Genomic DNA, 25,094 nt, shown 5'->3' with positions numbered 1-25,094 from the left:
AAATTCCTTCGTCGTAAAATTTGGCCGCCTGCTCCTTCAACCACGTAATGACTGTCTTTTGGGGCAGAAAAGGTGTGATTTTTGTGGATTTCCTGGAAAGAGGCACTACAATAAACTCTCAAAGGTATCGTCAAACTCTGCACAACCTCAGAAGAGCAATACAAAACAAGCGCAGGGGAAAGTTGGGCTCAAAGATCTTGCTGATTCACGACAACGCCCGGGCCCACACGGCAAATGCCACTCGTGAAGTTCTCCAATCTTTTAAGTGGGAGTTGTTTCCTCATCCGCAGTACAGTCCCAACCTGGCCCCGAGAGACTTATTCCCAGCAATGAAGAAGTGGTTGGCTATGCAGCGTTTTGATGACGACGCACAGCTTCAAGAAGAGGTAGCCATGTGGTTGAAGGGGCAGGTGGCCGAATTTTACGACGAAGGAATATCCAAGCTCGTCCATCGCTATGATAAGTGCCTTAATTTAAATGGCAACTATGTAGAAAAGTAGTATTTAAGTGTGGCTTTCATCTGCTTATAATTTTTAAAAAAATCCAATACTTTATTTATTTTTAATTCCAAACCGTAATGTACTTTGTGGATAGCCCTCGTAAATGATGACAGACTGGTTTGTTGTTTCGGGGAAGGAGACCAGACAGCGAGGTCATCGGTCTCATCGGATTAGGGAAGGACACTGTGGATGAAGTCGGCTGTGCCCTTTGAAAGGAATCATCCCGGCATTTGCCTGGAGCGATTTAGGGAAATCACGGAAAACCTAAATCAGGATGGCCGGATGCAGGATTGAACCGTCGTCCTCCCGAATGCGAGTCCAGTGTCTAACCACTGCGCCACCTCGCTCGGTGATGACAGACTGGCACCCCCAGTAGTGTACAACATGTTATACTGTTCTACTGTTGCACCAGAGCAGAGGAGGACGCAGATCTGTCCTGCAATGTCATTCAGATAAGGTGTTGATCTTCTGGAGTGTAGTGTGTGTGGAGCGACCTGACTCATCTCGTAGTGTTCTACAGTCTCCTATGAACCATTCTGCACACACCCGTTGCACTGCAGAAACACTTAAACCCACATGAGCAGCAATTTCCTGGATGGCTGCATCACATCTCTAATGCCAATAAGGTGCCCTCTTTCAAACTCACAGATGTGACAGTACAGTTCCCCGATACATCTGTGAGATGTCCTGCACATCTGCTCAAGTGGCACTGCTCCATTACCTTTGGTTTATAGCAACAATGACCAGCAGGCACATTTTACTGGTAGGTAGTGTTGCATCATGATATCAATGTTGAAACTGAATCCATAGGCTGACATGGTTCAAATGCTAATCATTTCTACAGAACATACTAATGTACATGTCCTATGAATATGGACATCCTATCTCTAGTCGTTCAATGTGTTCTGTTTTTTTTCTGATCATGAGTGTACAAACCAAACACATGCACTCTATTTTTACATAATATGTTTAAGAATTATGTTCCCCTCTGCAGCACTGACATGAAATATCTTGCTTGTCTACAGTTCAAAATTCTATAATGAGTTTATTCGCCTTAGTTTTGGAATAGAAATCTTACAACAGTCTGATTCATATACAGGGTGTCCCAGCTATCTTGTCCACCCAAAATATCTCTGGAACAATAACAGCTATTGGAAAACGACTTTCACCAGTATCAATATAGGGCTGGGGCCCATGAATGTACATATTTGGAAACATTCTAAAACGAAAGCATATGTGTTTTTTAACACAAACTTACATTTTTTTAAATGGACCTCCTATATTTTTTCTTCAGCAATCCATAGCATGACAAAGCACATACACAATGGCGTTGATTGCATCACAATATTCCCATTACATCCCGAGATATTAAGACGCGAAGTTGACGCTTGAAACACCCGACATGCGCTGCTAGCGCACGTCCTGAGGCTCAGACGTGAATCCCATGCTGCCCGTAATCGCGATGTGATTGACATGCATAATCACTCTTCCATACTTATCAAGACGTATGAAACGAATAATACGGTCTGCTGCCATCCTGCTGCGATTACGGGCAGCATGGGGTTCATGCCTGAGCCTCAGGACGTGCGCTGGCAGCGCATGTCGGGTGTTTCAAGCGTCAACTTCGCGTCTTAATATCTCGGGATGTAATGGGAATATTGTGATGCAATCAATGCCATTGTGTATGTGCTTTGTCATGTTATGGATTGCTGAAGAAAAAATATAGGAGGTCCATTTAAAAAAACGTAAGTTTGTGTTAAAAAACACATATGCTTTCGTTTTAGAATGTTTCCAAATATGTACATTCATGGGCCCCAGCCCTATATTGATACCGGTGAAAGTCGTTTTCCAATAGCTGTTATTGTTCCAGAGATATTTTGGGTGGACAAGATAGCTGGGACACCCTGTATAACATGTTTAAAATAAAAAAATAAAAACAATAAAAGTGCCCTATACTCTTAAATGAGATAAGAGAATGGTTTCATAAATCTAGTAAATTTCCATGAAAAAATGGAACATTTCTGTTGTGCCTTTAGAGTTGCTAAACTTGATTATTCCAAGGTTCATATAAAAATTTCAGTAATGTACAGTGAACAGTTCACTGTTGACTGCCATCTAATTTGGTCACTATGTTGACTGCGATTGAAAATGGAGATAACCAAGCTTTGTGCTGTTGTTAAACGTTTTCATTTGAAGAGTTGGACTGCCACACAAATCAAAACAGAACTGGATGAAGTTCACATGGACTATGCATCATCATCAAAGTCCATTTACTTTTGAATTAATGAATTTAAATATAGTCAGACAAGTACTGAGGACAAGGTGCACTCCGGCCATCCAACTGAGTCACCACAAAGGAAACCATTGGCAAAATCCATGATATGGTAATACATGGAGAACTGGCTATGAAGAAGCTGTGTATGAGTTGTGTGCCACTATCGTTCACAGCCAACCAAAAGCACATCTGGCATATTATTTTGGCACAATGTCTGGTGATGTTTAATCACAATCTGCAAAACTTTTTGTGCCAGTTTGTGACTGTTGTTGGTACTTGGATCATTACACAACATGAAACATTGTACAAAGACTGGTGAAAGCACTCTCAAGGCAAATACCATTTTGTCAGCTGGTAAGGTGGTGATCACTGTTTTTGGGACTTCGAAGGAATAATGCTCACAAATTGTTTGCAAGAAGGCAGAATCAGAATTGGACCCTACTATGCTTCATTGTTGGATCATTTGGATCATTTGAAACTTTCTTTGACCAATAAAAGACCCAAGTTAGCATGCAAAAAGGTGCTCTTTCACCAGGATAATGTATCATCCTACACATCAGCAATAACAATAGGGAAAGTGTGCAAACTGAGCTTTGAATTGATTCCTCATCCTCCTTATTCACCAGACTTAGCCCCAAATGACTTTGTCCTGCTCACTGATTTGAAACACTGACTTACTGGGAAGAAATTTTCATCAAGTGAGGAAGTGATAGTTGCACTAACAAGTATTTTGCAGAGTTTGACAGAACCTTCTTTTCCAATGGGATGAAAAAGCTGGAAGATCACTGGACCGAGTGTATATCCCTCAAAGGAGACTATGGTCAGAAGAACGGTGAGCTGTTTACAAAACAAACATTTTTTTATTACTTTTTTAGCAATCTTGTCAAATGGTTCTTATAGTAGTGAGTGACACTAGAGAAAAAAGGGCTATAAACATAAATCCAGAAACATATGAAGTACCAGATCTAACATCTGTGAAGAGAATCAAAAAACAATGTATCTCTTTTTGTACAAAATTTATTTTCATTCAGAAAATTGAAAAGATATTCTGATTCCATGGAATTATGGTGTCCACTTTTTCACTTTTTGAGCTCTTCTGTCAGGAGAGTTAATTTGGAGTTGGAACGGCTACTTGGATCTGGTGCAGGGTCACACATTGGTGTGGTTCCTGTTGATTCACTCTGTAGGTGGGACTATACTAGACATGGCCTACACCTCAACAAGAAAGGGAAGGGTAAACTGGCTGGGCTGATAGCAGGAAACTTAAAGGGGAGAGGAACTACATCTCATGGTGGAACCTCTGTTTTAGTGTAAGATCAGTGTCCAGTGGGAAACTCAGCCAGGCAAGTACTAAAGATGTTAAAAAAGTTCAAGATAATCACTGCTTTCAAAGCAGTGCATTCAATTAACAATATAAATATTGCAAACTTTAGGGAAAGCCTACAGCAACTAGACTGGGATGAAGTGTATAAGGAACCTGATGCAAACTTGAAATATAACTTATTTCACGATACATTTTTAAGGGTATTTGAGAATTGTTTTCCCATGAAAATAGTTAAACATAATTCCAAGAAAACACATAAAAAACCATGGCTAACTAAAGGAATAAGAATATCTTGCAACTGTAAAAGAGGACTGTATCTAACAGCAAGAGGGAGTACTGACCCCAAAATTGTTCAATATTATAAAAACTATTGTGCAGTATTAAGAAAAGTTATTAAAAAGTCCAGAAGCATGTGTATCATGTCTGAGATCAGTAACTCTGATAATAAAATTAAAGCAATTTGGAATATTACTGAAAGGGAAACAGGGCAACCAAGAGCACAGGAAGACTTTAAGTGCCATAAAACTGAATGACAAGTGTGCTAACAAACAATCAGAAATTGAAAATATTTTCAATAATCATTTTTAAATGTTGTGGAGAAAATAGGATCTAGATCTTCACTAGAAGAGGCAAGGCTACTAATAGAAGAGGCCATACCTGTGCAGTTTGAAACAACTGTAATTCCACCAACCTCTCCCTCTGAAATCAGTAAAATAATAAACTCACTGAAAAGTAAAAGCTCTTATGGAATTGATGGCATTTCCAACAAGGTACTTAAAACTTGTTCGCCACAGATAAGTAGGATTCTCAGCCAGGTATGTAATAGCTCTTTGGAGCAGGGTGTTTTCCCTGATAGACTGAAATATGCCATTGTAAAACCATTGCATAAAAAGGGGGATACGTCAGATGTCAACAACTACCGCTCAATCTCTCTTCTGACAGCTCTATCAAAAATTTTTGAGAAAGTAATGTATTCAAGAGTAGCCTCCCACATTTGTAAAAATAAAGTACTAACAAAATGTCAGTTCAGTTTTCAGAAAGGCTTTTCAACAGAAAATGCTATATATGCTTTCACTGATCAAATATTAAATGCTCTGAGTAACCAGACATCACCCATTGGTATTTTTTGTGATCTCTCAAAGGCCTTTGATTGTGTAAATCATGGAATTCTTTTAGATAAGCTAAATCATTATGGTTTGAGGGGGGGCAGTGCATAAATGGTTTAATTCATACTTAACTGGAAGAATGCAGAAAGTTGAAATAAGTGGTTCATGTAATGTTAAAACAACAGCTGATTCCTCAAACTGGGGGCTATCAAGTATGGGGTCCCACAGGGTTCGGTCTTAGGTCCTTTACTGTTCTTGATATACATTAATGACTTACCATTCCACATTGATGAAGATGCAAAGTTAGTTCTTTTTGCTGATGATACAAGTACAGTAATAACATCCAAAAACCAAGAACCAAGTGATGTAATTGCAAATGATGTTTTTCACAAAATTATTCAGTGGTTCACAGCAAACGGACTCGCTTTAAATTTTGATAAAAGACAGTATATACAGTTCTGTACAGTAAATGGCACAACTCCAGTAATAAATATAGATTTTGAACAGAAGTCTGTAGCTAAGGTAGAATTTTCATAATGTTTAGGTGTGTCCATTGATAAGAGGTTAAACTGGAAGCAACACATTGATGGTCTGCTGGAACGTCTGAGTTCAGCTAGGTATGCTATTAGGGTTATTGCAAATTTTGGTGATAAGAATCTCAGTAAATTAGCTTACTATGCCTACTTTCATTCACTGCTTTCGTATGGCATCATATTCTGGGGTAATTCATCATTGAGTAGAAAAGTATTCATTGCTCAAAAACGTGTAATCAGAATAATTGCTGGAGCCCATGCACGGTCATCCTGCAGACATCTATTTAAGGATCTAGGGATCCTCACAGTAACCTCACAGTATATATATTCACTTATGAAATTTGTTGTTAATAATCCAGCCCAGTTCAAAAGTAATAGCAGTGTGCATAGCTATAACACCAGGAGAAAGGATGATCTTCACTATGCAGGGTTAAATCTGACTTTGGCACAGAAAGGGGTAAATTATGCTGCCACAAAAGTCTTTGGTCACCTACCAAAGAGCATCAAAAGCCTGACAGATAGCCAACTAACATTTAAAAATAAGTTAAAAGAATTTCTAGATGACAACTCCTTCTACTCATTGGCTGAATTTTTAGATATAAATTAAGGGGGCCAAATAAATAAATAAATAAATAAACTTAAACATTAGTCTCATGCAATATTTTGTGTAATGTAATATCTTGTACAGATGTCTTTTATTAACCGACACGTTCCACATCATTACGAAGTGTCGTATTCATGATCTATGGAACAAGTATTAATCTAATCTAATCTAATCTAGTGCAACATATTACACACAAGCAAACTGATTGGTTCTAAGTGCCATTAATACAGAGGCACTACATTTTATTTATGTTACATAAGTACAGAAATACTGCAGAATATTTTAATTAGTAGAACTGCAGTCAGCAAAAAGCATTTGTCATATCTTTTACATTTTTTACAAGGGAATAACAAAAGTAAATTCATGAAAGAAATATATCTGTACTGACTTCCACTCCTTATACAACTACATTCTTGGGAGTCAGACATTGCAAAGTTTATTGCAAAATTCCCTGTTGCTGGAGAAATGGCAACATTGTGAACAGGACTTTCTGTTTTGCAATTCATGCAGACAGATGGTCTTTCAGGTGAAGTACAACATGCACACATGTGCCATAGCATTTCCTCTTTTGAATACATTGACATTTTTTCATCCTTCTGTTTCAGAGCAAGAATTTTTAATAGCTATTTGAGATGGACGAGTGTGAGACACTTTAAACATATTGCATTTGGAGATTTTGCACATTCAAATGTGCACACATACACACACAACTTGCACTGACAAAAATGTTTTATCCTTAAAATCAAAGAAGTCAGCTGTATACATTGAATAGCATTTGGACTTCTGGCAGAGGCACTGTTTGGCATTAACAATGTGCACTTGTAGTAATGAAAGTTTGAAGCATTGTCTCCTTAACTGTCTCTTACAACAAGTCTAAAGACACACAACAGAGTGCTAAGAACACAATAGCACTGAAAATACATTTCAGATTTAGAGGTAAGATGGTCCAGTGAATAGCCCATCAAAAACTGGACACAAATCAATATAATGAAAAGGATAGTTGTTCCTCACCATATAGTGGAGATGCTGAGTCGCAGAAAGGCACAGCAAAAAGACTGTCTGAAAGTTATCTTTTGGCCAACATACACACATGCTCACACTCACACAAATGTAACTCACACAGATATGACCATAGTCTCTGGCAACTGGAGCCAGCATTTTCATGTGTGTGCCATGTGTGTTTGTGTAGCAATTATCCTATCCATTATGTTGTTATATTCCATCCTGGATTTTCCATTGTTTGATAACAGATCAAGCATAAAAACAGGAAGAAGGTGTACTGAAGTATGAAAAAAAAAAAGAAAAACAGAAACAGTAAATGGTCCATGTTAATAAGTGCAACACTGAGGGCAGTAGTAAAGTTACAGTCATGGTTAAGTTGTCATGGCGTTGGACTGCAGAGCAGATGACCTGAGTTAAAAAATCCCTCATGCCATTTACTTTTATTTTATTTTATTTCACCAAATTACTAACTGTCTGTCTGGTCACTGAAATGTTTGTTCTCTTTCTGTAGTCTTGGCAGTTATAGAATATGAGTCATGTGGTAAGAATACATTACCATCTCACGTAATGTGATGAATAGTGATAGCAGGTGAGATAGCACATCTCACAGAAATAAATGCAACAAATAAATGGGTGCAAACTATGTTCAGGAGTCAGAATGTCCAAACCTGAACACCGCTTCGAAAATGTTAAAACATATGTTTTGTCAGAGCACAGGGAAAACTGTGTGACTGAAACTGTTTTTTTCATTTGTTGCATTTTATGTGACGAACTGTTATCTTTTCATCATTTTCTTGGAAGTGATCACATTCACATTCATACAAAAACCTAAATCGGGCATGGAGGCATACCTCACTCACTCACCAGGCATACAAGTTAAGTGCGTCAATAAGCAATTCCTATTATATGACACACGTACATCACTAATGCTCTACAAGACAAACAATTGGTTCAGTACACGTTCTTCCATTTTTCATGCTTGATCTGTGTTCAGTTTTTGACGGTCTGTCAACAGGGCTCTCTTACCAATAAATCTGAGGGAGGGTATGATGGGGAGTTTTCCCTGTTAGAACATTTTCCATTTCCCCCCTTTCTAAAATACTTGTAGCCATGTGATCCCTTCTATTCTATGACAGCCATCTGTCTGTTGACACTATAAGAGGTGCTCAGTGTAGTTTCATTCATTCTTACACAACATTCAGCCCTCATTCTCAACACATCAAAAACTTTGCCACCGCACCTGGTTGCCCTCAGATTTGATCATATGTGTAGATCACATTATATGCCAACATCTACATATACATGCATACTCTACAAGCCATTGTACAATGCATGGTGGAGGGTACCTTGTACTACTACCAGTCATTTTCTTTTCTGTTCCACTCACAAATGGAGTGAGAGAAAAAGGACAGTCTATATGCCTCTGTATGAGCCCTAATTTCTTGCATCTTGAAACTTCCTGGCAGATTATCTTCGTAGTCATTACACAAAACGTACATTGGCAACAGTAGGATCATTTTGCAGTCTGCTTCGATTGCCAGTTCTCTAAATTTTCTGAATAGTGTTCCTTGAAAAGAACTTTGCCTTCCCTCCAGAGACTCTTATTTGAGCTCCATAACATTTGCATTTTCATTTAATCTAATAGTAACAAATCTAGCAGCCTGCTTCTGAATTGCTTCAATATCTTTCTGTTATCCATCCTGGTGGGGAATCCAAACACTCAACAAATAGTCAAGAATGGGTTGCACTAGTGTTCTATACATGGTCTCCTTTATAGAAGAGCTACACGTACTTATAACTCTCCCAATAAAGCAAAGTCAACCATCTGCCTCCTCTGCTACCATTCTTAAATGCTCGTTTCATTTCATATCACTCTGCAATGTTACATCCAGATATTTAATCAATGTGACTATGTGATGCAGCACTCTAAAACTGTGCTGATCTGTGGACAGAAGTTTTTCTGTCTCAAGGAAATTTATTATTTTCAAACTGAAAATATGTTCAAGAATTCTACAGCAAACCAATGTTAAGGCTATTGGTCTGTAATTTTGCATGAATGTTCTTATATACAGGAGTCACCTGCACTTTTTTCCAATTTATTCTGTAACATGAGCATATTGTCAATGGGTGTGAAATAAACAGTGCCTTTGCACATCCCCTTGAACAAAAATCTAAGGGATTAATGTCATGCACACAGGAATGCCCCACTACTGCACCTCTTCGACCTATCAGCCACTCATTAAACATTTACGATGTGTATTGCTGCAGAAGAAACAAAGAAAATGCATATTTACAGACAAATTTGTTCTAAACAAAGTAGATATGAGTTTGCCAAACAGACAGCAGGACAGACATGGGACTCAGTATACTCAGAGGTAGATGCAAATGAAAAATTCAAAAATTTCATGACATTGTTTAAATTAAATTTTGAAGAAACATTTCCTAAAGTGTTATGTCCATTATCAACAGCAGGAAAAAACAAGTGGGACACAAAAGGCTTCAAAAAATCGTCTGAAACACTGAAGTACCTGAGCTCCATTAAACACAGCCAAACTAATCCTGCTTTTTCACTCTTTTATAAAAGATATAAGAAAACATATAGGAAAATATTGCTCGCAGCAAAGAGAGCTCATAACTCCAAACTGGTGCTCTCTGCTGAAAACAAAAATAAGGCAGTATGGAAGATTGTAAATCAGGAAACTGGTACCAGGAAAATGAATCTGTCAAACTTGAAAATCAAAGAGGAAGGGACTCTAATAAAAGACCCAATATATTTGGCAAGTTATATAAATGATTATTTTAGTAGCATAGGTATAAAATTACAGGAAAATTTTCTAACAGCCCCTCTGGTAAAAAAGCCAAATAATGGTGTATCACTCTCAATGGTGTTATTCCCTACAACACAAGAAGAAGTCTACAAAGAAGTCAGCAAACTAAAAAACAAAAACTCAGCTGGTCTGGATGAAGTCCCCATTTTCATAATTAAGGACTGTATCAAGAGCCTACTTCCACCTTTAGTTGATATTATAAATCAATCTTTCAAGCAGGGCTCCTTTCCAGACTATTTAAAATATGCTAAATTACTACCGCTCTTCAAAAAAGGTGATGCAGGAAAAATTGAAAATTATAGGCCAATTTCTCTACTCTCATGCTTTGCAAAAATATTAGAAACTATTATGAAAGATAGGCTAATGAATTATTTAAATAAATACAACTTACTGTCTATTGTCCAGTTTGGATTTAGATCAGGGAAAAGCACAGAATCAGCAACAGCACACCTCACAAAACACATTCTAGAACCATTAGATAAAGGGAACTACACAATGGGTATATTTCTTGATCTAACTAAGGCGTTTGATACAATAGACCACAACATATTGTTAAATAAGTTAGATGAACTGGGAATAAGGGGACTTGTGAAAAAGTGGTTCCAGTCATATCTAAAAAATAGAAGACAGATAACTGAAATCTCACATATTTCAACTTGCTCAAACTATATTGTAAAGTATACTTGAGACCCAAATTATGTAAATATAGGTGTCCCACTGGGTAGTGTCCATGGCCCAATACTATTCCTCATTTACATAAATGACTTCTCACAGAGCATCAAGTATGGACAAACAATATTGTTTGCAGATGACTCAAATGTTCTAATCAGTGACAAATCACCAGATGCACCGAAAGAAAAAGCCGAACAAACACTAAACAGTGTACATGAGTGGGCATCCAATAATAAACTAACACCAAATTTTAAAAAAACAAATTCTGTTAACTTCTATGTCTACAAAAAAACCACACTATAACAACTTTAAGTTAAATTATGAAACTATAGAATGTGTAGACTACACAAAATCTCTTGGTATGCATGTTGACAGTCAGTTAAAGTGGGAAGAACATATTAAAATACTTAGTAACAGAATCACTACTGCATGCTATGCTCTTAGAATTCTGACTGCAGTGTGTGATACTGCATGTGTCAGATCTGTATATTTTTCTTATAGCCACTCTGTTATTACCTATGGAATAATATTTTGAGGAGTCAACTGTAAAAATATTCAAATAGTTTTCAAATTACAGAAGAGAGCAATTCGTATAATAACCAAGAGCGGCAGTAGGGCTCACTGCCTTGAACATTTCCAAAAGCTGGAAATCCTAACTGTCCCCTGTGAATACATTTTTCAAAGTATTATGTATGTAAAAAAAAATTGACTGCTATGTAAAAAATTCTTTAGTACACAACTATGAAACTAGAAACCAATACAGTCTGCACCTAGAGAGGAAAAATAAAGTTAAAACTCAGCAAAGCTTGTTGTACAATGCCGTTAAATTATATAATAAATTACCCCAAAATATAAAAGATATTGACACAATTGGAAAGTTCAAAACAAAACTAAAAAAATTTTATTAAATAAAAGTTATTACACTGTAGTGGACTACCTGAATTAAAACACGTAGTGTAATTAAGCCTGCATTGTAATACTCAACGAAAAATTATAATATGAAATGCAGAATTGTTCAGTACTATAAGAAAATTACATAAGGATATAAAACTGATGTAAGATACCTTAAAAAAGTGTGTAAATATTAATTTTATGTGTATAAATTGTAGGTATATTGTATTGTATATGAATCTTCTGATGAAATCCACACAATGTAAATTGTTACATGGATTAATAAAGAAATCAATCAATCAATGAGGTGTAGAAAATGGAATGGCATGGCATCATGCAGAAACATGATGTCTTTCTATGATGATAATGTTGTCAAATAGTGTGGGTAATTTGTGAAACATAAATTGATGATAAACAGCAGGTAAAGTGTATGCCACCCTGAGCGTGACACCCACAGTTCTTGTCTAACATACTAACACTAGAGCAAAACTGATGTCTCGCTTCCCCGGTCACTGGAGAATCTATTTTTTCTACAAGTGATTGTTGTGAATCCTAGCTCAGCTGTAAACAAAATGCAAGCTGTAAATAGCACAACTTCAGTGCTCTATCCTAGAATCCTCTATCAGCGATTTAATTTGGCATGTTGTTCTCATGGCCTGACAGACTGCAGACACTGTAAAATCTAGGTAAATGGGAACATTGTCAACTTCTCACATCATTCGTTTCTTCATATCTGGTGAGCAGACACTGTGAATGATCATGTGTATATAAACTGACAATAGAACCTGAGAAAATACTGACCACATTGCTCGATGTAAACGACATGTGCCTGTCAATTAAGGGCATTCCCTAATGCTGCCAAGGCACGTATAAGAATGTGCCAACATACAGTTAGACTTCTATCCCATGCAATACCATACAAACTAGTGCCCAAGAGTCAATGACACTGTTATGCAAAAAGCAAAAATTGTTAACTGGTTACATGTGATTGCTCCACAGGAAAAAAAAAAAACATTAAATGTTTGAATCTATTACCCTATATGATCCTTTCATTACAAACCACAAAACAAACAGCTAATAAAACAATACAATAAAACTTGTAGAAAGCTTACCATTCTGTTTGATTGATTCCTGTACAAGACTCAGGATACCTAAAAGATAAGATCATGTGTATTTACAACTCAACAGTTTTGCTATGTGACTCAAATATTCAACATAATACATAACACAACCCACAATAAAATGTACTACAAGAAACAAATTATGAGTTAAACCTGATGGCAGATAGTATCATAGTGCCAAAAAATGTCACTGTATCAAACAAATACTACAAGTTCAGCACTATTATGACATACAATAATATGATTCCCTATTTTCAGTTCCCCTCACACTAAGAGGTATATAGTTTACATAAAATAACATGTTTTAGTAGTAGTCATTTGCCAAGGCTCATGAAACATTCATTAGACATATCTGTTATATTTGATCAAAAAAACAGTGGAGATCACAATAACATTTGTTTATTATTACCGGTTTTGGCTTCTGTTAAAGCCATCCTCTGATTTTTGGTCTGGAAATTTGTAATTAGTAGATGATATCTGATTTTTTTCATTACATTTTTGCTGGATACCATTTTTCATGTAGATTATGTTAGCTTTTTGAATTTTTAAAATACTGAGAAATTAACAAAAAGATTATGCCCCTTGCCCCTGAAAGTTATGCAACCAACTTACTTCCATGTATTGTGGGTATCAGTTTTTTTGGGAGTAAGGAATTCATTTATACTGCATGACATCTACAATGAAACAATATTCATTAAAAATACTTTTCTCTCTTTACAATTTTCAAAATATTTCTTGCATTCCACTTCCGCTTTAGCACTTCATTTTCTATGAAATCATTTCAATGTACAAATTTCTCAATCATTATTCCAGAAGAATTCAGGACAACTCTTTCTCTATACAAAAACGGAAAAGTATAATAACCTATTATTTGTATAGAAAGGCAATGAATCTGCTATCTGCAGCAAAAGAAAACCACACACGCGCACACACACACACACACACACACACACACACACTTACACACACACAGAAAAGACTGCCAAATGTCAATGTAGCTTTACTCATGTATATACTGTCAGCAGATATGCAAATGATTAGTGTTGCAATTTTCTATGGCAGGTAGAATGGCCACTAGAGTGCATTAGTGTTGTTCATGCTTAGGGCTGTTAACAAGCCTGGTATGGTATATTAGGCATGTGAACATCTTCAGATGTCAAGTGATCATTGTAAAAGACATGGAAGTGCCAGGTACACTGGTGGGACAGTGTTATCAGTACCTGACAGAGATTGAAAGGAGCCTCATTGTGGATCAGGATTTGGCTGGCTGGTCTAATCATGCAGTATCCAGATTTTTGTGGTATTCAGTCATGATAGTGGCCTGATGTGGGACTGTAGGAGAATGTGAGAGCAGGTGTACTCATTGTTAAGGCTACAGTCATCCGTGTCTGATCACCACAAGAGAGGATTGCCATATTGAGCACAGAGCACATCATAATTTTGCTCTAGCACAGATGAACATCACTGGTGAGTGTGGTGGCATCCTAGGAACGAGATCCCATTCTTCCAGTGCTTTAGGGAGGTAAAAAGGTATTACTCCTTGCATCACACTGTGAGTGTCATCAAGTATGACTTCATGTTGGGGGTGGTAGTAATTGAAAGAACCATAAGGGCACAATGGTACATTGTGCATGTCTTGTGAGCTTGTGTGTCACTTCTCATGTGACAACACTGTGGTGCATTTTTTCAGCAGAACAATACTTGAGACTTCCTGTGCACCAGAGTGGGACTCAAACTTGGAACCTTTGCCTTTCACGAGTGAAAGTGCTCTACCAACTGACCTACTCGAGCACGACTCACGACCTGTCCTCACAGCTCTACTACTGCCAATACCTCATCTCCTATCTTCCAAACTTCACAGAAACTCTCCTACAAGTTTGAGTCTCAGTCCAGCACACAGTTTTAATCTGCCAGGAAGATTCAAATTGGCGCACACTATGGTGCAAAGTGAAAATTTCATTCTGGAGGACAATACTTGTCCATACTGGAGCTGTTGATAAAGTATTGATATGTTGATAACGTTTCCAAAAAATGTCAATACATATTTTTTTCCAAGATATATTGATATCAAAACAGCAATATTGAGGGCCAATATTTTTATTTTATATATATCTGCAATTTTTTAGTAAATTTTGAAATTGTAGTACAACATAATTTTACTTTTACTGTGTGAAGGACTCTTATTACTTTTTGTGCTTCAACATGTCCAGTCTTTCTCTTTGACTGTGTGAAGCAAGTATAGGTGGCACAAGGAAGAAATATGAATGAACAGGGAGGGGGGGGAGTGATGTGTGATGTGAATGCAATGACAAGATTCCTGATGTGAAGAAATAACACACGACCAGTTGCATAATAAAAAAAAGAATTGTTAATGCAACTAGTGTGCTACTTCTTCACATCAGCATTCTTCAAAAACAGTTTGAATGATGAACCAAAATCTAAATAACCAGACTGGTCTTTTGGTGGGGAGACGTATGAGGGGAAATACTGATGTAATTGGCACTTGATGCTACCAACAGAAACTCCAACATTTAACTTCACCATGCAATTCTGACACTACAGCTACTAGGTCGTTGGTGTTGGTAGAAATGAAAAAACAGGGAAGTCGATGTGAAGTGTTCTGGACAAATCCGATATGTGACAAAAACAAACAACAGACACCTTTTATTGTGTCACACACAAGCAGTTACCACTGTTTGCAAAATGTTTATCACCAAGCGTGAATGTGCAATTCTTGCTCTAAGGAGGAAAGGCAGGTCGCTAGCTTGTTGATGTACAGAATTTTTAATAATAAATCAATACTTAAATATACAGCTCTAAAACCAGCATTATATTTACAATGTGCAGCTAATATTTTTATAGGCCAATACAACAATATATTTTTCTTTGATGTAATGATACTTTTTTTCAATATATCGAGGGCCGATAATGATATTTTTCAAATATCGATATATCAGATACCCGATATTTTTAAACATATCGGAAGTCCTAGTGTATGCATGGCATGTTTCTTTAAAAACTGTCTATGTCATGTTCCAGTGCTCTTGTGACCACTGAGATTGCTAGATCTGTACCCAACAGGACATAAATTATGTGGGAACGGCTCAGACGTCAACCCCCTCCCAGTGCCAGTATCTGGGATATCAAGGGCCTGTTACAACAGTTGTGGGCTCAGGAGAGGATACAATTGCTTAATGATGTCCTTCCCAACTGAATTAACACATGCATCCAGGTGAAAGGAGCTGTACTGTCGTACCGATAAGTAGGCTCATAGTCCCAAAGTCTTTTCAAATTTGATTCGATTTTGCAATCACGAAATATTATCAAGTACCTTTTCAACCTATGAAGATTTGTTTCTTCCTCTGCTTCTGGGAGCTTCTTTTATTATTATTATTATTATTATTATTATTATTATTATTATTTTACTTTTTTTATCCCACAGAAAGTAATTGTGGTCATTACAAACCAACATAAAAATGGAACTTCCTGGCAGTTGAAAACAGTGTTCCAGACCAAGACACAAATTCACAACCTTTGCATTTCATGAGAAAGTGCTGTGCCAGTAAGGTACAACGTGTCACACCACCCATTTTCACAATATCCTTTCTTACAGGAGTGCTAGTCCTGCAAGCTCCACAGAACTTCTGTGAAGTTTGGAATGTAGGACATGGTACTGGTGGAAGTAAAGCTGTGAGGACCGGATGTGAGTCTGCCTGGGTACCTCAGTATAGAGCACTTGGCTGTGAAAAGGCAAAGGCCCTGAGTTTGAGTCTCGATCCAGCACACACTTTTAATCTGACAGGAAGTTTCAAGGTAGTGCACACTCTGCTGCAAAGTGAAAAATTCATTCTGGAAACATAAAAAATGTATACAATGTATTTAATTTCCTAACAGTTAGTTTGAAACTAGGAGGTCCTAGATGGTTTACAAAGAGTAGAAAGAATTAAAACAAAGACTCACCCTATAGACAAGGCACCCAGTAGTCCACAGACACATAAACAAGATTTTGGGTAATGTCCTTCTTCCGGGGCTGATTAACAACAAACCACTCACTCACACACACACACACACACATGTGCTCAGCTACATTCACTACTTTTTTTCCTACTGTCACTAGGGAGTACTCCTTTCCAAAACGGCTTACATTTTTATATGAGTAGTCGACACTAAGACTGAGTCTGGAATTCCACTTACAGTATTTTTCACTATCCTAACAAAGTACTGATTGAAGACATCTGGACTATAGGAAGCTAAGGCAGAAGTAGGTTCCTTGCTGTACTCTTTTACTAGATCTCAAGCTACTTTACTTGCATTATGAGCCTCCTTAATCTCTTTTGCAGTCTGTAATTACAGTGGCTCTTAAGCAGTTACAATGAAGCAGGAGTTTAGTTTGGACATAGAATGTGTCACTGGTGAGCCTATTCTGTGGCGGGCATGGAACAATGCATTAAGTGGTGTTGTGGAGTCATACTGGGTAGGAGGAGCAAAATAGCTAGAGGGGATGAGGTAGAACAGAGGATGAAGGATGCTGATGGGAGAAAAATGAGTGCAGATAAACGGACTAAAGCAGCTACTATGGTCTAGTATGTTGCTCTCATCAGCATGTTCTGTCACTGCGGAGCCAAATTTTCTCTTGGATAATATTTGGCAGTGGCAATTGATTTAAGTGGGCAGGAGGTTCTTGGCCACACACACTTAAAAAGCTGTGCAAAAGATAACAGATACCTCTTTCCCCCTGAAGAAGTACATGGTCCTAAGGCTTAGTGAAGTTAACAGTTACTCTAATTAGAAATAGATTTAAACAAGAAACCCTCTTGTAAAAAGTTTAACTTTCTATTGAATCTCAGTTAATGTAACTGAGAACCATACACTAGGCTAATTCTAAATACCACAGAACTTTTTAAAGCATTTGTTTTGATGCTTTCCTTCCAACAGAATATGAGTCAGTTTTTATTTTTATCAGTTTAATATATTTCTGAATTTATGCAATTTAAAAATTCTTGTTGTTAGTTTCTGTCACTGAAAATAATATTTTGGTTTAATAAGAGTTTTCTTTCCAATAAATTCATGAAGTTCTTGAAGCTAGCTTTTTTTTGGGGGGGGGGGGGGGGATACATTGACAGTCAGTCCCACTGGTCAGTCCTTGTTATACCCTTGATGCTTTCACACTATAATGGTAGATTATGAAATGCAGTAGAAACTTTAAATAAATGAATTCTAAAATTTAAAAAAAAACTATTATAATAAACATACCCGCATCCTTCACCAGTCAGTGACAGTTCATCAGGTAATACCATTAACTTTCCAGTCCTTGAATCGTACCTAGTGAAGGAAGTTGGATAAAAGTTGTTTGAAGTAACTGAATGGTGACTTTTTAAGACAAAGAAACACACACAGCATACACTAAAAAAATAAAATATGGCTGTTATAAACATACATTACTTAGGGTCTGAAACCTTGCACAACTATATGTGTCACTTTTTAATTGATCCTTTCTATGCATGTGATACAGTTTGCATCTGCTCTTCAGAAATTAAAGACTTATATTCATGTGATTATACTGGCAAACGTTGGTGGTGGTAAGTTCCTATGGGACATCCATGCACAAGGGAGAACTCAAACCTCCAATGGGGGAAGCCATGCGAACCGTGGCTAAGCACCTTCGACTGCACGGCTACCCCACACGGCTGCTAACATTGGTGTTATTATTGCCATTATTATTATTGCAGTTGCTTGAATATCACTGTTCTTGCATTTTATGTTAATCTTCAGCTCATTAAAGATTTTCACTTTACATTCTACATTTCTATCAAATGGTAATTACAGACTGAATTACTCATTCTTTCCAAATAAATGTATTCTCATAAGAACTTAATTATTACTGTATCCACAATTTACCTCTTTTCAGTTCTTTAGCTGACTGATCTTTGGTCATTATCACAGTTAGTGATAATCTATTAAAATATCAAATTAAAAAACAGTGTTCAGTAAGATGAAATTTGTAATCTATTTTTTAAAAAGTAAACTTCAAAAAACTTCATTGCTGGAATATAACCCTGCTTTTACATTGTCAAGATTATTTTCCACATTTTATTTTATATATATAATAAACTGTTTATTATATATAATAAACCATGAAAAATATTATTTATGTTCAAAGTGTTAATTCACACCTACTCTTTTTTTTAAAAAAGATAAGTATAAATTTCCTGTCAATTATGGTTAAAGAAATGACATTCATGGGCAAAAAATGGTGTTACTGACACACTGGCAGTAACCAACATGTAGTGCTTCAAAACATTATGTGATTAATTTACTGCTTTTTCTCCTAACATTGCTAACCTAACAATAACTATATTGGGGGTACCATTGCTCATAGCCATTATATTCAGTTCATAAGGTAGGAAAATAGGCATCTATGAACATGAGCTATAGCATGGCATCTCCAACCAATTTATTAGTTTTGAACAATCACAGATTTGGTGCCTCTTATGAAAGCTGTATGAACTACACAGAATTTGTTGGGACAGTATGATGTGAGAAAGTGCAATAACTATGATATACAGAGAGACCTTATCAAAATAAGTCTTTTTTTTAACTGTGTTTTACAGAGAGACATTATCAAATGATTTGCCACCCCACCCCCTACCCCCCGCCAAACCCCACCACCATCCCATAATATGAAATATTTTCCAAGGTGGTGTTTAGGTTGGGATGTAATAATACAGCTTAAATTGCAACAAATGCAATGATCTACAATGATATTGACAATAGTACCAGTCACATACTTTTGGCAAGTCTTTCAGAATACATCCTGATTTCTGAGGTGTTACGTAGGCTGGGACCTAACAGCACAGCTAAAATTTAACTGCAAACATCATTCTGTATCATTTCATAAAAATTCTGCTGCCACATATCTTCATACAGTTAATGTCACTGAATGCAGTTCCCTAATTGCTTCCATCATTCATGCAATAACAGATAATCAACTGTTGCCACTTCTATCCCATGTTTTGCATATTTTTCTTAAAAGAAGTTATGTCCATGTCTTTCACTTGATTTTGGACTGCTGCAAAATTTTACTGAAACCGCACTGTGTGGATTCAGTTGCCTGAGGCTGCAGTCATGTGTGTGAGTTGTGTTTGTGTGTGTGTGTGTGTGTGTGTGTGTGTGTGTCACCTATTGTTGACAAAGGCTATAATGACCAAAAGCTTTATTTGTGACAGTCTTTTTGTTGTGCCTATCTGTGACTCAGCATCTCTGCTACATGGTGAGTAGCAACTTTCCTTTTTATAATATTGTTATATTCCATCGTGGGTTTTCCATTGTTGGATTTTTTTTTATTGAAGTTACTTGAAACTTGTAAATGATGGGTTTTACTAAACTATTTAAAAAATTTGCTTAAAAGTGAAAGGAGCTGGCCACTACCCCAAGACAACAAGGGTGGAGAGGGGGGGGGGGGGGAGTGTGATTGATGTGCACTTGTGGTTGATTTCCAAAACTATAATACTGTATCGATGTGAACATAATTTATTCAAAAATAATAAAATATATATTCTAAAATAAGAATAACTTTCACAAATTTTTAATGTCACTTACTTTCGTTCAGAAAGGTGCCCACTCTTCAGGATATACATTTTCAACAACAGCCATAAAATGCTTAACTAAAAATAAAGTTCAGTTGGAGAAGAATGTAAAAGATTTATTGGAGGCCAGCTCCTTCTACTGCATTAATAAATTTCTTAGCAGAACCAATATGTGCATGTAGTTATTAACAAGATCACATAATATGAATATTGTGTACAATCTGACTTCTGTAAAAATTTCGTGCAGTAATATGATCACCGTAAATAACTGCTGTAAAATTTTATTTATTTTACTTTTTATTTGGTGGTGTATGGCTACAATAGTCTTAGAATTATCATATGCACTTAAGAATATTGAACATTTAATATTTGGTGACAAGCTTTACATCATTTTAAATGTGAATATGCTTAAGATTTTGTTTTTTAGAATGATTACACATCCACGAGGGCAATTTTACTTGGGATCTGTGGAAGTACATCAGCGTCTCTTTTCTTATTTTGTAAACATTTATTGTCTATTCTTGTTTCCTCACTATGGATCAGATGGAATAGAAAGTCACTATGGATCAGATGGAACAGAAAGTGCATCTAGTCTACAGATTAAAGGTATTATTAGTCAAAGACACAGATAAAAGAAAAATGATATGTTGAAGAATTTCCTAGTAACAGTGCATAAATACTTCGAAAAACAACTGCATAGCACAGGTTAACAGAGATATTGTTTCAACAGTACAATTATATTTACCAATAAAAAATTTTGATTCTAATAGGACAGTCAGCACAGATAAATAGAAATGCTCACCACTGTTGACAGAAGAAGATGTTCTCTTTAATTACAGTCCTGGAAATGAATCCTTCTGTATTATGAACAGGCTTGTACTTCACCATAACCTTCTTCATAATCAGGTGCAGGTATGTATTTTCACATTCACTCATCATATATAATTCATGATGATCGGCATCCTTCCCAACCAGAGTTTTGTTTGCGTGACTGCAATAAAATTAAACAGAAAATGGAGAACTCGTATGTAGTGTCCTGAGATGTAGCTTTCACAGTGTCCCCTTGCTGATTGATGATGTCATAATCATAGCCTGACATAGAACATTACTGAAAAAGTTGAGTGGTAAGATAAGCATTTTCAGTGTTCAACCCAACCAAGAAAATCAGAGCTCTTTTTGGAACAGTCAAAGATGATCTGGGATTAAGAAAATTGAGGATTTACTGTGTACCTTGTAACGGCAGTATGTCTTACATCAGTAAAAAAACTGCAAGAACAGTGGGTGTAATGTGTAAGGAACATCAAAGACATACTAGGCCAGTACAGGCCACAAACTCAGCAATAGCAGAATTCTGCCTGGACCAAGAACACACCACAAATTATGATAAAACCAGGATCCTGTCCCAAACCCCCAGATTCTTGAAAAGTGTCATCAATGAATTGATTGAAATAAAGATGGCAGAAAACCTAATCAATCAGGAAGCAGAATACTGACTCAGCACTGCACGGAATCCAGTGTTTGAACTGCTGTGGAAACACGAGAAAAAAGTTCCCAGCTCCAGTGATAAGCTTGGACAACTGCAGGTGTAAATGACAGCATCTGAACACATACAGAGCATGAGGCAATGGTCACTGCTGTGGGAAACAGCCACAGTGAGCACACAGAACAGTGTCAATGACCTGAGACCTCAGAGACTGTGGTTCATGAGAGAAGACCTGATGGCAATCTCTACCACAAGGGGCTGCTGCAGAGGGAACAGACATAATACAGAACTCCAGCACGAGCACAAGATCGCAGGCAGTGCTGCTAGCATGAGTGGACCGATTACACGACACTGGGAAACTGACACTGCTGTGATACACAACTGCAGTTGGCATGGATGACACAGTGAAAGCCAAGAGCAATGTGAGACTGCAGGGAACGTGCCTCGTGGACACAGGCTGGATAGAGAACACCGGGAGGCAGCCTGTAGTGTGGGAGACAGCCGCAGTGGGCACGGACAGAATAGGAAACACAGGGAGCAGCACAGAAGTGCACCTTGTGGGCACACCTGATTTACAGTAAATAGCAGGTGGAACTAGATGCACCAGCCTGGCATAAATATGGGACCTAGTCATCAAGGGAGTCAGCCTTCGAGTACAGCAATGAAATATCATGTCGGGAAGATGCAGGCCGCTGGCAGAACACGTGATCTCAACAAGGTGACAACTGGTCTCTGGGAAAGTCTAGGATATTACATGCCTACAGCTGTTCATCTGCTGTTAAGTGTTTTTGTGGTGTTACACTTCTTCTAAGCAGAACAGTTTCATAAATTAAACACTCTAGTACTTGCAAGTTAATGAAAATTTGTCATTCAATAATTTTTTTATACGTTCTTATTTTTTCACCTAATGAAAGAGCAGAAAAATATTAATGTTATCTCTAAAGTGTAACTGGGATATCAAAAAAGACAGAGTTGTAAAAGTTCAATTGTCTCCAGTTTAATGGATTTACACACTGCTTATTTAAATTAATTTTTAACTTTGCCTGTGTACCTCTTTGTGGTTATTTGTGTTTTTCACCATTTTTAAGGGGATCATTAAACAATGGGAGCAAAACATGAAAATGCTCATTTGCTTATTTTCAGATTCAATGCCTCCACGCCACTGGAACTTCTACCACCAAAATTGCTCAAACATTGGGTGTTGATCAAAAAATTCTGGGTTAATAGAGGTGGCGCTAACGTTAGTGGCAGTAACAAAGTTGGATGACCAACAAAACACTCACCTAACTCTAAAAACAAAATCAGACATATGGTCAAGAATAAAATTGGCATCTCTCCTCGGGCAATTAACTAAAGTCAGAATTTCTCGGCCAGCTACCAGCAAAGGTAGAGGACTGTCAGTAGGACAACTCCAAAAAAGATTTTATTCAAAATCATTCCTGGGTAAAACATGCTTAAGCTTACACACACACACACACACACACACACACACACACTCTTACACACACACACACACACACACACACACACACACACACACACAAATAAAAATGAGAAGAGAGAGAGAGAGGAAATAATGCCGTCAGAAAAGAAATATTCTTGATTGTCAAGCATTTTTTGAAAGGAAATTATTTGGTTGTTTCTGCGATGCTAACAATAAAGGAAAGAGGCAAAGGATGTACATTTTGTTTACCAACAAGTCTCCAGTAGATCTTTATCCAAAATGCAGCAAACAAAATGCCCAAAGCCATACAAACAAAAAGAAAACATTTCCTCAATCCATTGACAAAAATGTGATAAGAAGATAATGGTTGCTGGTGGCATGTATGGCTATGGAAAAACTGAACTGCATGTGGCTGATGTAAAGAGGACTATCAGTGGTGATTATTCCAGAATGAAATTTTCAGTCTAGAGCAGAGTGTGTGCCAATATGAAACTTCCTGGCAGATTAAAACTGTGTGCCACACCGAGGCTCAAACTCAGGACCTTTGACTTTCATGGGCAACTGCTCTATTGACTGAGCTACCCAAGCTCACAGCTTTACTTCCACCAGTGCCTCATCTCCTACCTTCCAAACTTCACAGAAGTTGTCCTATGAAACTTTCAAGAGGAGAGCTTCTGTGAAGTTTGGAGGTAGGATAGGAGGTACTGACAGAAGTAAAGCTGTGAGAATGGGTCGTGAGTTGTGCTCAGGTAGCTCAGTCAGTAAAGCACTTGCCAGTGAAAGGCAAAGGTTCCCAGTTGAAGTCTCCATCCAGTACACAGTCTTAAATTGCCAGGTTGTTTTAGTGTTGGTTACATCAGAAAAGGATAGTTCCTACACTACATGAGCAAAAGTATCCAGACACCCCCAAAAACATAAGTTTTTCATGTTAGGTGCATTGTGCTGCCACCTACAGCCAGGTACATATCAGTGACCTCAATAGTCATTAGACATTGTGAGAGAGCAGAATAGAGCGGGCTACGGAACTCAAACATGGTCAGGTGATTGGGTGTCACATGAGTCATACATCTGTATGTGAGATTTCCACACTCCTAAACATCCCTAAGTCCACTGTTTCTGATGTGATGAAGTGGAAACATGAAGGGACATGTACAGCACAAAAGTGTACAGGCCAACCTTGTCTGTTGACTGACAGATACCGCCGACAGTTTAAGAGGGTCGTAATGTGTAATAGGCAGACATCTATCCAGACCATCACACAGGAATTCCAAACTGCATCAGGATCCACTGCATGTACTATGACAGTTACGTGGGAGGTGAGAAAACTAGGATTTTACGATCGAGCGGCTGCTCATAAGCCACGCATCATGCCGGTAAATGCCAGATGATGCCTCACTTGGTGTAAGGAGCGTAAACATTGGATGATTGAACAATGGAGAAACAGTGTGTGGAGTGACAAATCACAGTACACCATGTGGTGATCCAATGACAGGGTGTGAGTATGGTGAATGTCTGGTGAACATTATCTCCCAGCGTGTGTAGTGCCAGCAGTAAAATTTGGAGGCGGTGGTGTTATGCCCTCGTCGTGTCTTTTGTGGGGGGGCTTGCACCCCTTTGTTGTTTTGCATGGCTCTATCACAGCACAAGCCTACATTGATGTTTTAATCACCTTCTTGCTTCTCACTGTTGAAGAGCAATTCAGGGATGGTGACTGCATCTTTCAAC

Source organism: Schistocerca cancellata, chromosome 12 (assembly GCF_023864275.1).
Source record: "Schistocerca cancellata isolate TAMUIC-IGC-003103 chromosome 12, iqSchCanc2.1, whole genome shotgun sequence".
Classification (NCBI taxonomy): domain Eukaryota; kingdom Metazoa; phylum Arthropoda; class Insecta; order Orthoptera; family Acrididae; genus Schistocerca; species Schistocerca cancellata.
Note: the sequence above shows the minus strand (reverse complement) of the source record.